The 13,529-nt window shown below is 47.7% G+C and overlaps 1 long non-coding RNA gene across 1 annotated transcript; it reads right to left on the bottom strand.

Annotated features, from left to right (window-relative positions):
- Positions 1 to 8,224: 8,224 nt before the first annotated feature.
- LOC117056753 lies at positions 8,225 to 12,822 on the bottom strand. The gene is made up of 2 exons (XR_004427754.1): positions 12,331 to 12,822; positions 8,225 to 8,360 (listed from the first exon to the last, which is right to left on the bottom strand). It is a non-coding gene; the product is annotated as an uncharacterized LOC117056753 (long non-coding RNA).
- Between the last annotated feature and the right edge of the window lie 707 nt (positions 12,823 to 13,529).

Consider the following 13,529-nt stretch of genomic DNA (forward strand, 5'->3'; position numbering starts at 1 on the left):
TAACTCAAGTTTGTGAGTAAGCCCTTCAAAGCCTCTCAGTAAACTAACCAGCCTGTAATTTCCAGTATCCCCCTGGATCCCTTTTCTAAATTTGGCGTTACATTGGCTATATCCAATCCTTGGGTATAAGAGGTTGACCCAAGGGGCAAGTTACATATTTTTGTTAGAAGATTAGCATTTTCACATTTGAGTTTTTTTGAGATTTTCAGGAGGATGCCAACTGGACCCGGAGTTTTGGCGGTTTTAATTTTGTCTGTTAGGCCTCAAACTTCATATCTCGTCTCCATTATCCATCTTAGCTCCTCAGACTCATCTCCTGCAAAGGTACTGGGATCTGCCCTATATCTCCATTGTGAAGACAGATGCAAACAAATCATTCCGCTTCTCTGCAATCTCTTTGTCCTCCTTTATAACTCCTTTGTCTCCTTTGTTGTCCAAGGGTCTTCCTAGATGGTTTCCTGCTACTAATATATTTGAAGAACTTCTTCTTGTTGGTCTTTATTTTTATAGTAATGTGTTCCTCAAAGTCTTTTTTTTTAAAAAAAGTATCCCTTACTGTCTGTTTGCACTTTTTGGGCCACAGTTTGTGTTCCTTTTTGTTCTCTTCATCTGGACAAGACTTCAATTATTTGAAGGAAACTTTCTTGCCTTTAATAGGCTTCTCTCACTCAACTTGTTAATCATGCCAGTGTCCTCTTGTTTCTTATGGTACTTTTCCTGATCTGTGGTATACACTCCTGCTGAGTATCTAATAGCGTGTTCTTGAACAACTCCAAAGCATTTTGGAGTGAGTTGACCCTCTTGACTTTCCACTTCAACATTTATTTTATTTTAACCAGTCTCCTCATTTGTTGGGATAGTTCAGTCAGTAAAGCGTGAGACTCTTAAATCTATGATTTCCCTCTCTCAAAGTCAGATGTGACCGTGTTGGATTTTCTAGGCAATTGGCTATTTACATGTTTATTTAATATAACAGGACTATGGTGTCTGCTCCCAACTGGCTCAACAATGCTCCATCTGACTTGCACCAAGCCCTGGGTGTCACTCCAAGATGGCTTTCTCTGAAATGCTACCGGTTCCACATGCAGGGCCAGACAGACAGGCTCAGCTTTGTGGTCTCAATATAGAAATGAGACGATGGTGTCAGGAGGAGGGGTTTGGATTCATAGGCACTGAGGAACATTATGGGGCAAGCTAAGCCTGTAGTTGAATGTTCATGAAGTTATTTATTTATTTATTTATTTGTGTGTTTGTTTGTTTGTTTATTTTACAAACTGATATGGAAATGTGGAAAATTGAACCAAAGATTGGAAAAATGAGGAAAAAAAACTGAAATTGAATGATTCACACTAGGTGCAAATTTGTGATGGGTGGAGTAGCCAGACCATAGGTTGAATGATTGGTTAATGGCACTCAGTTACTACAGAACGGAAATAGTCCCGAAAGCTTATTATGTCTGCCAGCAGTTGATTTAATTAAAACAGCATCTTTCTCCACAGAGATTCTTACACCCACAAGCACTTGCCACTCTTTCTTGCAATAGATAAATAATTAGTTCGCTGTACCGAAAACCTCACAACTTAGACATTGCCAACTCAGTGGTTACATCAGTTAATTAATGTCTATTGATAGACATTACATCATTGTAAGGAACACATGATGTCCTCAGCTGCTGAATAAGTCATAGCTTTACCTTTCAAGACAGAATAGATTAAATGCAACCACATAGGCATTGTTGTTGTTGTTGGCATTTGTCTGTCTCAAGAGACAATGGAATGCACCCCCGGCGCAAACCGCAGGAGAATAACTGGGCCTGAGACTAGCTGCAGAGACTTCCACAAAGAGCTGGTTCACACCCCTAGCAGATAGTACTGAGCTGATGGACCAGTTGTCTGACTTGGTTCAAGGCAGCTTCCTACATTCCTGAAAAAAGTGTGTTCTGCTTGTAAAAATGGTAGATTCCCACTCATCCAGACAAGCTTGGCGCCCATTCCACTTCACAAAGAAGTCTCTTTTGTCAGCTCTGAAGTGGCTGCTTGCCTCTGCTCATCAATCTAAACCTGAAGGAAGCCTTGGCTGCTGTTGCAGTTGGCACAGATTCTTCTAGGTGATTCATGAGGACCGGAGTGCCTTGGCACACAACCCACAAATTGAATTCCACCAGCTCTCCCCCTGCTGCCAGTTAGGAGACAAAACAAATAGTTGCTATTTCCACCCCTCTCCTCCTCAGGATCCCTTTGTTCTTCCTGGGGGGTCTATCTGAAAGCTCAAGACCCAGGCTCTGATGTTGCAGATGCGTGCCGGAAATGTTTACTGCTGCTCTTCAAGCAACTTAGGAAAAGTTAAACGCTGGTGTTGGATAATTTCCAGGTATTTGTGAAACCAGGTGGAGCTGGACTCAGGAAGAGTGCACTGCTGTCCACATTACAGGAATCCCCACCAAGATGGCGCAAGGGAGAAGTGTGTCCTGGGGGAAAAGGAGAAGAAATCACTAAGGCACTTGTGGTCTGTGGATAATCAGGTAGAGTAAGGACTCTTCACCCTCTGGAGAAGCAGGCTGCCACTCTGCCAGGGAGCTGACAAGGAGAACAGGTCATTCGCAGATCAGAGAAAGAAGACAGTGAAACACTTGCTAACTTACAGTTAGTTTCTTTATTAAGGAAGCAGAACAGAGAACACACAGAGACTTCTAAGGGTTGCTCCTGTCTTGCTCCTAAGGGTTGCTCCTGAATTGGCTTGTAACTCCCTATCCCTGTCTACAGCAGGGGTCCCCAAACTAAGGCCCGCAGGCCAGATATGGCCCAAGCGAGCCAATTATCCGGCCCATGATGACCCCTGCCACCTACCGCCCGCTCTTACTGGCGTGGCACAGCTGCCCATCTCCGGTTCAGTGGAGCACTGGAAATAGCCTGTGTGCATGCGCAAGCGTCATTTCTGGTGCACTTCCGGGTCAGAGGAGGCCCATGTGCATGCGCACAAGCTATTTCTGGTGCTCCGTCGACCCGGAAGTGCACCGGGAATAGTTTGTGTGCACGCGTATGGGCGCACGCTCCCTTGCCCTCTGGCCTGCCGCGCGATCGGCGCTGGAGGAACCGGCCCGAGGCCGGGTAAGTTTGCCGACCCCTGGTCTACAGCAAGCCCCAAGGGACTCTTTCTGTTTCTGCCTGGCTCTTTATTCAGTAACATGCCATAGACGGCTTGTTCTGGGAGTGGGGAGGGGGCTTGCAGGCTGTCAGCAGAGAAGCTGTCAGAGTGGCTCTGTGGTGGAACTGCCAAGTCTGATTCCTGTCTCTGCCCTGTGCTGGGGCACCCGCCTATTTCCTCCTCTTCATCATCATCTTTCAAGCTCCCAGTCTCCAGTGCTTCCCAGCTCTTCCCCTCTTCTGGGGTGTGGCTGGTTTCTCACCAGGATTTAAATCCTCTCCCTCTGTACTTTCCCTGGGGGGGCTCTTTGACAGGCAGTTGCCACCATTCTCCCTCATCCAGACAGTTCCAGATACACCCAGTGGTAGTCACTTCTGTGTTATGTAAGAGCTGCCCTATCCTGTGTCAGAAAAATTGGTCCACTTACCTTGGTTTCGTCTTCCCTGACTGGCAGCAGTTCTCCAGGACTTCAGACAGGTGTGTCTCCTAGCCCTACCTAGCAATGCTGGGGATTATACCTGGGAGCTTCTTCATGCAAAACAGATGCTGTACCACAACTGAGTCTTCTTGCTCAGTTCCAATAGCATGAGCTCAGCATCTCCCACACTGGACGTTCCCTTGTAAACATAAATGTAAAGGGACCCCTAGCATTAGTTCCAGCCACAGATGACTCTGGGGTTGCGGTGCTCATCTCACTTTACTGGCCGAGGGAGCTGGCGTACAGCTTCTGGGTCATGTGGCCAGCATGACAAAGCTGCTTCTGGCGAACCAGAGCAGGGCATGGAAATGCTGTTTACCTCCCTGCTGGAGCGGTACCTATTTATCTACTTGCACTTCATGCTTTCGAACTGCTAGGTGGGCAGGAGCAGGGACCGAGCAATGGGAGCTCACCCCGTCGCAGGGATTAGAACCGCCAACCTTCTGATTGGCAAGCCCTAGGCTCTGTGGTTTAACCCACAGCACCACCTGCACCCGCCCTGTAAACATAGCCACAATTTATTGCTTGCCAAGAGTGGACACCCACCCTCTTATCAGTTCTGAGTGGATGAGAGGTACCCCTAAGATAGGGGTGCCATATTTCAAAAAGTGAAAATCCGGACACACACACACACGCTCTTTTTAATGAAATTCACCAAAATCTACACTTCCACCATACACCTGGATTTTCCTGGACATTTCAGCGATTTCCACCCAGATGTTCTTTACAAGGGCTGAATACTGGCTATGTCCGAGAAATTCTGGACATTTGGCAACCCTAGCTAAGACCTTCTCTCTATGAGCGAGCATGGAGGTGGCTGATGAAGGTGCCTTCTTCCATTTTGAGGGGGCAGCTGAATGGGGTGGCGGCACACCCATGCCCTCAGTCACCTTTTCTGCTCTTTTAGATGTGGCAGCCATTTTGTGTTATGCCATGTCCCCAGTCCCCACAGCAGCCATTTTTTGACCGGCATCTGCAGCACTTTGGCAAAACTTCGAAAGTGCCCACGTGCCCAAAAATAGTTGTTTGCTTTTTCAGGAATCTAGAGGAGGCTCACACCTTAAAATCAGTGGTCTTCTTTTGGATGTAGAACCCCTCCTCATTGTGTTGGGTGAGATGCACAACAGGGTGTATTGATGCTTTTTTTAAAAAAAAAATCCCTCTAACTGTGTTGCTTTGGACTTGAAATTGCATTGTGCGACATCATCATCAGCTGATATTCTCTACAAAGCTACATCCCTACATGTTTATGCCGATTTCGACAGATGAACAACTTATCTTAATATACATGTTGCAATTAGGATGGATGGATAATTCTTATTGTTACAGTGAACTGACATTCCTCCCCTTCTGTTATATTTCCAATAAAAACCTGCCTGCCTGCCTGCCTGTCTATATGACCTAGATCCCAGCTTCAATTTCTGCACCCTTAGCCTGAAGGGCACAGTTAGAGGAGATTAGGCATGTGCCAATATGGTGCCTGCAAATTGGCTCCCACAAGAACTGAGCTGCTCATTGTTCCCAGCTAACGCCGTCTAATAATAATCCATTTTCTCGGAATAGCGAGCTGCATTTGCATTCAAAATGATTTTAACAAATACAGCACAAGGAGGCAGCGCCTGGTGCAAAATGAACTGGGAATCGTTTCACGCATTTGGGGTTGTTAACAAAGTGAGCCTGCCTGCCTGCCTATTGGATGCCATCTGTCCGGTTATTGACAGCCCTGTCAAGGAAGGGGGGGGGGAGAAGATCTTGAGAGAGTTGGCAGCTGCCCAGCTTGCCTCCGTTCTGCTTTCTAGTGTTTCCATAACAGATGTTCTGCCACATGCCCGGGGTTGCTGCAGAAGAGTTGACGTGTGCGCTCAAAAATAGGTGATTTTCTTTTAAGGCACAAGAGACGGTCTCTCGCCTTCTGCAAGGAAGGTTTTGAAGATGGGAATGCGTCTGTGGGGGAGAATCCTGCCTTCACTTTTATTTTTATTTTCCTCAGAGATGGGGGGAGATTTGGAAGCGAGGCACGGTTGCCCACCTGGCTAAATTCTTGCAAGCAGGTAGCACTGTTTCTTGCGAGAAAGGCCTTCTTGTTTGCTTCTAGGGGTGTCTGGTCCAAGAAGGGCACTGCCCCACTGACCTCACTCTGGCCCCAACTGCTTGTGTTCTTACCCGCAACCAACCCAGAGGGTGGCACTGGCTTCCTCCTCCTAAGTCTTACCTCTGTATAATTCAGCAGTACAAGAGGATGAGGGCAAAACTAGAATTAGCTGGGTCTCCCTGCTTTCCATCCTAAAGGTAAAGGTAAAGGGACCCCTGACCGTTAGGTCCAGTTGTGGACGACTCTGGGGTTGCGGCGCTCATCTCGCTTTACTGGCCAAGGGAGCCGGCGTTTGTCCGCAGACAGCTTCCGGGTCATGTGGCTAGCATGACTAAGCTGCTTCTGGCGAACCAGAGCAATGCACGGAAATGCCGTTTGCCTTCCCGCTGGAGTGGTACCTATTTATCTACTTGCTCTTTGACGTGCTTTCGAACGGCTAGGTGGGCAGGAGCTGGGACTGAACAACGGGAGCTCACCCTGTCGTGGGGATTCGAACCACCAACCTTCTGATCGGCAAGCCTTAGGCTTTTCGGTTTAACCCACAGCGCCACCCGCGTCCCTGCCTTCCATCCTGCTCGCCCTCAAAATGCCCCTTTGCCAATGTCTGTTGGTTGATTGTAGAAGGAAGCTTTCTCCAGGGCCTGTTTGAGACATTTACTTCCTGAGGCAAAGGATAAGAATGCACCTTCCTCTTTAAAAAAAAAGCCTCTTAGGGGGCCTGGCACATGTGTGTGACATCATGCACATGATGCACGGCGCACACACGGTGTTGCATTGTCAGGAGGACGCTGAGTGTGGAGCCTGGTGTGGCTTCCTCTCTCGCACTGAAGAGGAGCCAACCACTGAACCACTCCATGCTCAGCTTCCTTTGTCCCCTCAACATTGACGGGCTCCGGCCCCTGCCAGCAGATTTTGAGGGTGCCCAAGACACCTCTGCCCCTAGGAGTTGGCACGCCTGCCCTCTTTCCACATACAGAAGTGAACTGGTTGAGTAGTTGAATCTTACTGTAACACTGAAGTCAGGGCAACATCCTCAGGGCACCAGGCCAACTTATGGGTGGCAGACCAAGCTGCATGACACCCAGAACAACTCGGTCCTCCTCTGACAGAGTTGAGGAGCAAGGGAGGAACTGCTGAGGGGGTTGGCACTGCTGCCCTCCACACACACACACAAAACCCCACACCCACTCCAAAATCTCAGACAGTCACCTCACTCAGTTTAATGATAGAGCTTGTCTTAGCTTCTTCACAGGTGGAAGAGGCTTCTTGGGCAGAAATATGTTAAGCACTGCCTGTTTTGCGACGCTGGGAGTGTCTTTTGCTGCCAGCGCATCTCCCACGATTCCCTGGAGGCAAAAGACGTTGCCAGCATCTCTATGCTGCCAACACTTTACTTCAAGGATGGGGAACCTCAGGCCTTTGCGGGGGCCGAATGCAACCTTTCACCAGTCAGCCCCCTCTCCTCAGGCCACATCCCTCACCAGCCCTGATTTGTGCCATCCCTGAGTGTTTTTGCCTGGATGGAATGTGTCCTTTTTCATTTAGGGAAAGGGGTAATGGGCAGTATAGGTGACTGGGCTCCTCCTGCAAAAATAATAATAAAAAAATGGGGGGTGGAGAAGGCATCAGGGAGAGAGGAATGAAGAACCCCCTTGTGTTCTGATTGCCTATGGAGCACCAGCAACTGAAAATGGGGAGAGGTGAATTAGGGAAGGTGTGATGAATCATGGAAGGATATTGGACCCTCATCCAGCCCTCTGGAACCAGTTACCAGCTAAAATTAGACAGTTGCCCAGCACCATGATGCTTAGATGCCTACTGAAGATGATTAAGAAGTTTCTCCCTGAGGTGCGACCCAATCATTTATGAAAGGCTAATTGTACATCTGTAGGAATGGCTTTATTTTTACAATTTGTATGAAATTTTAGATAATTGCTATCCTGTTGTGCACAGGCTATGAAATCGTTTATCAATTTGTAATAATAATAATAATAATACCCTGAATTGGGAGTTGGATGGGGTCTGGTTCACTTCGGAATGCCTCAAAATAATCCTTATTTATTAATTTCCCCTTTTTATTTTGGAGGAGGGAATAGCATGTCATCGTCTGAGGCAATGCAACGGGAGCTTGAGAAAGTTTGTCTGCTGCTAATTCTGTATTCTGCACTTCCCCCTTCCCCAGCCTGACCTAAATCCTCATGCCTCTCGCCTCCAAATCTCCATGCACATTCTACCTTAGGAGAGCCAGGGATCCATTTTGACTTCCCTTCTGCATCCATCACTCACCCTGGTCTTTCAGAATCTGACATTATCCACCCAGATGCTAGTAACAACAGCAAGATGCCACAAAGAACTCGAAAACTGTGCAGTGCGTGACTGTTTGCTTGTTGCATTTTGTATTATTACCTCCTGGTTCGCATAATCCCAACAAGTGATGTTGTTCATTCTGCTTCTGTGTAATTCAAAGCAAGGTGTGAAGACAGGCGGGGCTTTTTAGTTCCTTAAAAAAAAAAAAAGCGATTGCTTCCCTTTGGTCCTTCTGTCTGTCAAGCTTCGTTGGCTGTCAATGAGGTGGCAGAACAGAGTTATCATCAGCCTGCAGCAAGACCTGTTACCGCTGATAGGCGAAGGGATTTCTTCCACCCCCTGTAGCAATAAAATGGAGACAGAGAGAGAGAGAGGCAAATTCAAGCATGCAACACACAACAGCCGATATATCTTCTTAGCACAAGCAGCCTGTGTGCACTTTCTGTTTCAGGAACTTAGACGTTCAAAATGCTTAACAGGATTATCTTGTAGAGGCTGTGTGGGTGTGTGAACAGGATGACAACGGGGCATCGTTTAGATAAATCCTCCACTTCCCAAGGATGATTTGGGTGAGGCAAATTCGGTGCTGTGGAAAGATGCTCCCCCCCCCCGCAAAAAATAACAAAAATGATGCTATAGTGTAATTGGTTTCGGAAGAACCATAGCTCAGTGCTAGAGCAAGTGTTTTGCATGTAGAAGATCCTGGATTCAATCTCTGCTATCTCCAGATAGGGCCGGGAAAGAGTACTACTACTACTACTACTACTACTACTACTAGATTAATTATACCCAGCCACTCTGGGTTTCCCCAGCCACTCTGGGTGGCTCCCAATAGCATATATAAAAAAGCGACAAAACATCAAACATTAAACACTTCCCTAAACAGGGCTGTCTTCAGATGTCTTCTAAAAGTTAGATTGTTGTTTATTTCCTTGACATCTGGTGGGAAGGCGTTCCACAGGGCGGGCACCACTACTGAGAAGGCCCTCTGCCTGGTTCCCTGTAACCTCACTGCAGCGAGGGAACCTCCAGAAGGCCCTTGGCGCTGGACCTCAATGTCTGGGCAGAACGATGGGAGTGGAGACGCTCCTTCAGGTATACTGGGCCGAGGTTGTTTAGGGCTTTAAAGGTCAGTACCAACACTTGAATTGTGCTCAGAAATGTACTGGGAGCCAATGTAGGTCTTTCAGGACCAATATTAGGTGGTCTCGGCAGCCACTCCCAGTCACCAGTCTAGCTGCCGCATTCCGGATTAGTTATAGTTTCTGGGTCACCTTCAAAGGTAGGGTCAGGCATGCTGAGTTGGGCCCATTGTGTGTGGGGCGTCGTGTGTGCATGAAGTCACATGCACAACACCATGCCCCCTCCCAGTTCAGCCAAGCCTGCTGGGACGCCAGAGCACCCCTTTGAGGATCACCAGAGCGCCTTTCTGGAAGGTGCTCTGGTGATTGTGGTTGGAGAGCGGAGGACGAAAATTGCCCTCCGAACCTCCCATCCCCACCTGGTGGGCCAGTGCTCGCCCGTGAATGCTTCTTTGCATGGCGCTGCCCAGTTGAGAAGAGGGGAACAGTGTTGTGGCTGCGTGTGAGTGCTCATCCGGGGTTGGCGGGGGTTGGAGGGCTCAGCCCCCTGCTTAGAAATGTTTAGGGGGCTGAAGCCCCTTCCACCCCCTATAACTGGCGCCCCTGGCTAAGGCCCCTCCAGACTAGGGTTTTTTTTTTGCAGGTGCTCGGTCTCAGCTCCTGCCCACCTAGCAGTTCGAAAGCACGTCAAAGTGCAAGTAAATAAATAGGTACCACACCGGCGGGAAGGTAAACGGTGTTCCCGTGTGCTGCTCTGCTTCGCTAGAAGCGGCTTAGTCATGCTGGCCACATGACCCGGAAATACTGTCTGCGGACAAACGCCGGCTCCCTCGGCCTATAGAACAAGATGAGTGCACAACCCCAGAGTCGTCCGCGACTGGACCTAACGGTCAGGGGTACCTTTACCTTTACAAATATCATTCTGCTCTTTTTACCTGTTCTGTGATGACTTCCCAATTTTAACTGCATTGTTGCCCTCTTGCGCTATAGCACAACAAACGTGGGACCGCACCCCATCCCTCGCTCTTGTTAAGTTTTTTTGATGGTGTGAGAACAATCTTTCATGTCCTGAGAACGTTGGGAGGAGGTGAAGCCCCACACACAGCTGCCTTAATCAGTTGTGGAGGACAATGCTGGGTTCCTTCTTTGATGTTGGACATTGTTTTGAGAAAGGGAGGCAGTGGGAGGGGGTGGCTATCTATAAAATCGGACGGTTTTGGGGAGAGCGTCTCTGAAGCTCGTGCATGGACTGATCGGCCACGGGGCCGTGCAAACTGAAGCTACCTGGGGGAGTCACTTCGCTCCTTCTTGAGGGCTTCCAAGTGGCAGATTGAAGTGCTTGCTTGCTTGTTATGTACTGTATACACTGCTTGCTGTTTTAGAATGAAGCCTTTAATCTTCTCACTCACTTGTGTATTTTGTGTTGCTTCTGAATCTCCTTTTAAAAGAACCACCTTGCCTTTGGCAAGACGTAAATGTAACTCAATAGCAGACCATCTGCTTTGCATGCAGAAGGTCCCTGTTTCAATTCCTGACATCTCCAGGCAGGGTTGGGAGGGGGAATAGATTCTGGCCACAAACAAATCACACACACCCTCCACATGCAAGTCACCCATGAAAATTCTGAATGTTTCGAGTCCCCCACCCCCAATCATATTTTTAAATCAGTCCGTGTAGTAAATCGATCTGTCAAATAATAAGTAAGTCAAGGAAAATAAAATAAATATTTGAGAAGAAAAAGAAGAGTTTGGATTTGATATCCCGCTTTATCACTACCCTAAGGAGTCTCAAAGCGGCTAACATTCTCCTTTCCCTTCCTCCCCCACAACAAACACTCTGTGAGGTGAGTGGGGCTGAGAGACTTCAGAGAAGTGTGACTAGCCCAAGGTCACCCAGCAACTGCATGTGGAAGAGCGGGGACGCGAACCCACTTCACCAGATTATGAGTCCACTGCTCTTAACCACTACACCACACGGGCTCTCGATCTTAAGGAGCTTAACATAGTGCACAAGGTTCCTCTGCTCCCACATCACAACAACCCTGAGAGGTAGGTTACACTGCGGGTAGTGACCATCTCAGGCCATCCTGGGAGCTTCATTGCTAAACAGGGATTTGAATCCAGATCCTCAAAGCATGGGACCCCAGTGGCTTTTAACAATTATGTTCATTTCTTCTGAACCATAGGTCAGTGGTCTTTTGTATAGAGGCTTTTGATAATGTATATCTTCGTTGTAAGAAACAGCAACCCACCAAGCTCATGCAGCGATGTGGGGTGACTGGCCAGTGCTAGACAAGGAAAGGTAAATGGTTCGCTGCTATGGATGCAGACATCTGTCACCCAGCAGCAAACATCACTCTCTTTTTGCAGATGACAAAATGCTAAAAATGCAGGTAAGGAATAAAAGTTTAATGCCTGTGAAATGATTGGGAACGCTGGAAAAGACACAGCATATGGTATATATAATTCCAAGTGATAAAAAGATAAACACCACAAAGTATTTATGATTATGGAAGGGGGTTATGGTCCTGAAATCTGTCACATATAAACTAAACCAGAAAATGAGCTTTGAATCTGATCGCAGGCAACCATCATACCAGGGATTGCACCGAACAAATGAGAACCACTGTTTATAACAGTCCAGGAGCACTTCGTGAAATTAAAGGGAATGCAATTGTGGTTTAACTGATCCGTGACAGAAAGCAGAGAAGGTGCACTCTTGTCTACTATGGAGAATATCAGATAGTGAGACTTGTGAATGCCAAACAGAACACAGACACACAGGTGCACAAGTATTTGTGCATAGGTACGTACTTAATGTGTGTAGGCATGCAAACACATTCACACATACACACCCGTTGTAGTTGAGGATACATGCTTGCAAAAATTCCACTTGCTTGGTCAATCTCAATATCCACACCGGTTCCGATACTGCCTGAAGGCTGTCAATCACCTCCAAGTGACATTTCTGACTTAAAGGGCAAAATAAAAAAGGGTCTGAATCCTTGCATATGCCACATTTCTCATGTATGTGCAGGCTCAGTTATGTAGACACATTAGCTGCTGCAAGAAGCCTCTGAGTTCTTAGCCACATCAGAACAAAGTGACAAGATTATTTATAAAGGGACAGTTCCCCCCCCCAAGCCATTCTGAAAATACATAGAACAATACACACACACACACACACACACACACACACACATATATTAAAAAAACCCTCATTCTTACCTTTTGGATCAGAGGCAGATGCCAACAGTTCAGGCCCCTACATGTGGTTAATCATCATACTAGGACACAGACCATGCTTTCCGCCTGGAGGTGATGCTTGTGATGTAGATACTGGTCCACTTTTTGACAGCTGATAGCCTGGCAGAGAGGCTGGAGTTATTTAGCATCTTTGCATTCACGGCAAGTCAGACCGTGCAGCGGGAGCATCTATATTTAATTTGGCAGTCGCTCTGGATGACCTCAAAGCCTTTTTCATTTTCTTGTGCGCTCTCTCTCTCTCTCTCTCTCTCTCTCTCTCTGCCTTCGTCTTCATTGCTTAGCAACAATCAAGGGTGAACTTGCTCTTAAGCCAAGCACCACTACAGATATGGCTCCGATATCTGCCGGCTGAGTGCATCCTAGTCAACCTTTTCCTTTTCGCGTCTCCCACCGCTTGGCATTCCCCCCCACCCTTTCCTGTCTTGTTCTTCCACTCAGGCAGAAGTTTTCACTCTCCCCCCTTCCCAATTCCAAACACATTGCAGTGGATGGGGAGGCAGCTTCTAAAACAAACGGCAAGACGGGGGGGGGGGGAGAGAGAGAGAGCAAGGAGTTTTATTGGACGCCAATAGCCCTGATGTGGCTAGGCGACTGCAAGGTTGGGCTGAACAACTGAGTAACAGCCAGGAAGGGGGGAGCCAGGAAGTGGTTACCCCTCCTTTTCATTGAAATTAATTCCTGGACTTGATGAGAGCCTGTATAATTAGGACTATCAGTGACAACAAGTCGTGATGGCTATGCTCTGCCTCCACAGTTGGAGGGAGTAATGCTTCAAAATATCACTTGCTGCAAACCAAAGGAGCGGAAAGTATTCCTACGCTCAAATCCCGCTTGCGGGTTTCCCACAAACATCTGGCTGGCCACTGTGAGAACAGAATGCTGACTACATGGACCTTTGGCCTGATCCAGCAGGCTCCGTATAGTTAAAGCTATGTTTTCCCCAGTAGTAATGTACGGAAGTGAGAGCTGGACCATCAAGAAGGCTGATCGCCGAAGAATTGATGCTTTTGAATTATGGTGCTGGAGGAGACTCTTGAGAGTCCCATGGACTGCAAGAAGATCAAACCTATCCATTCTCAAGGAAATCGGCCCTGAGTGCTCACTAGAAGGACAGATCCTGAAGTTGAGGCTCCAGTACTTTGGCCACCTCATGAGAAGAG

Source organism: Lacerta agilis, chromosome 13 (genome assembly GCF_009819535.1).
Source record: "Lacerta agilis isolate rLacAgi1 chromosome 13, rLacAgi1.pri, whole genome shotgun sequence".
In the NCBI taxonomy this organism is placed as follows: Eukaryota; Metazoa; Chordata; class Lepidosauria; order Squamata; family Lacertidae; genus Lacerta; species Lacerta agilis.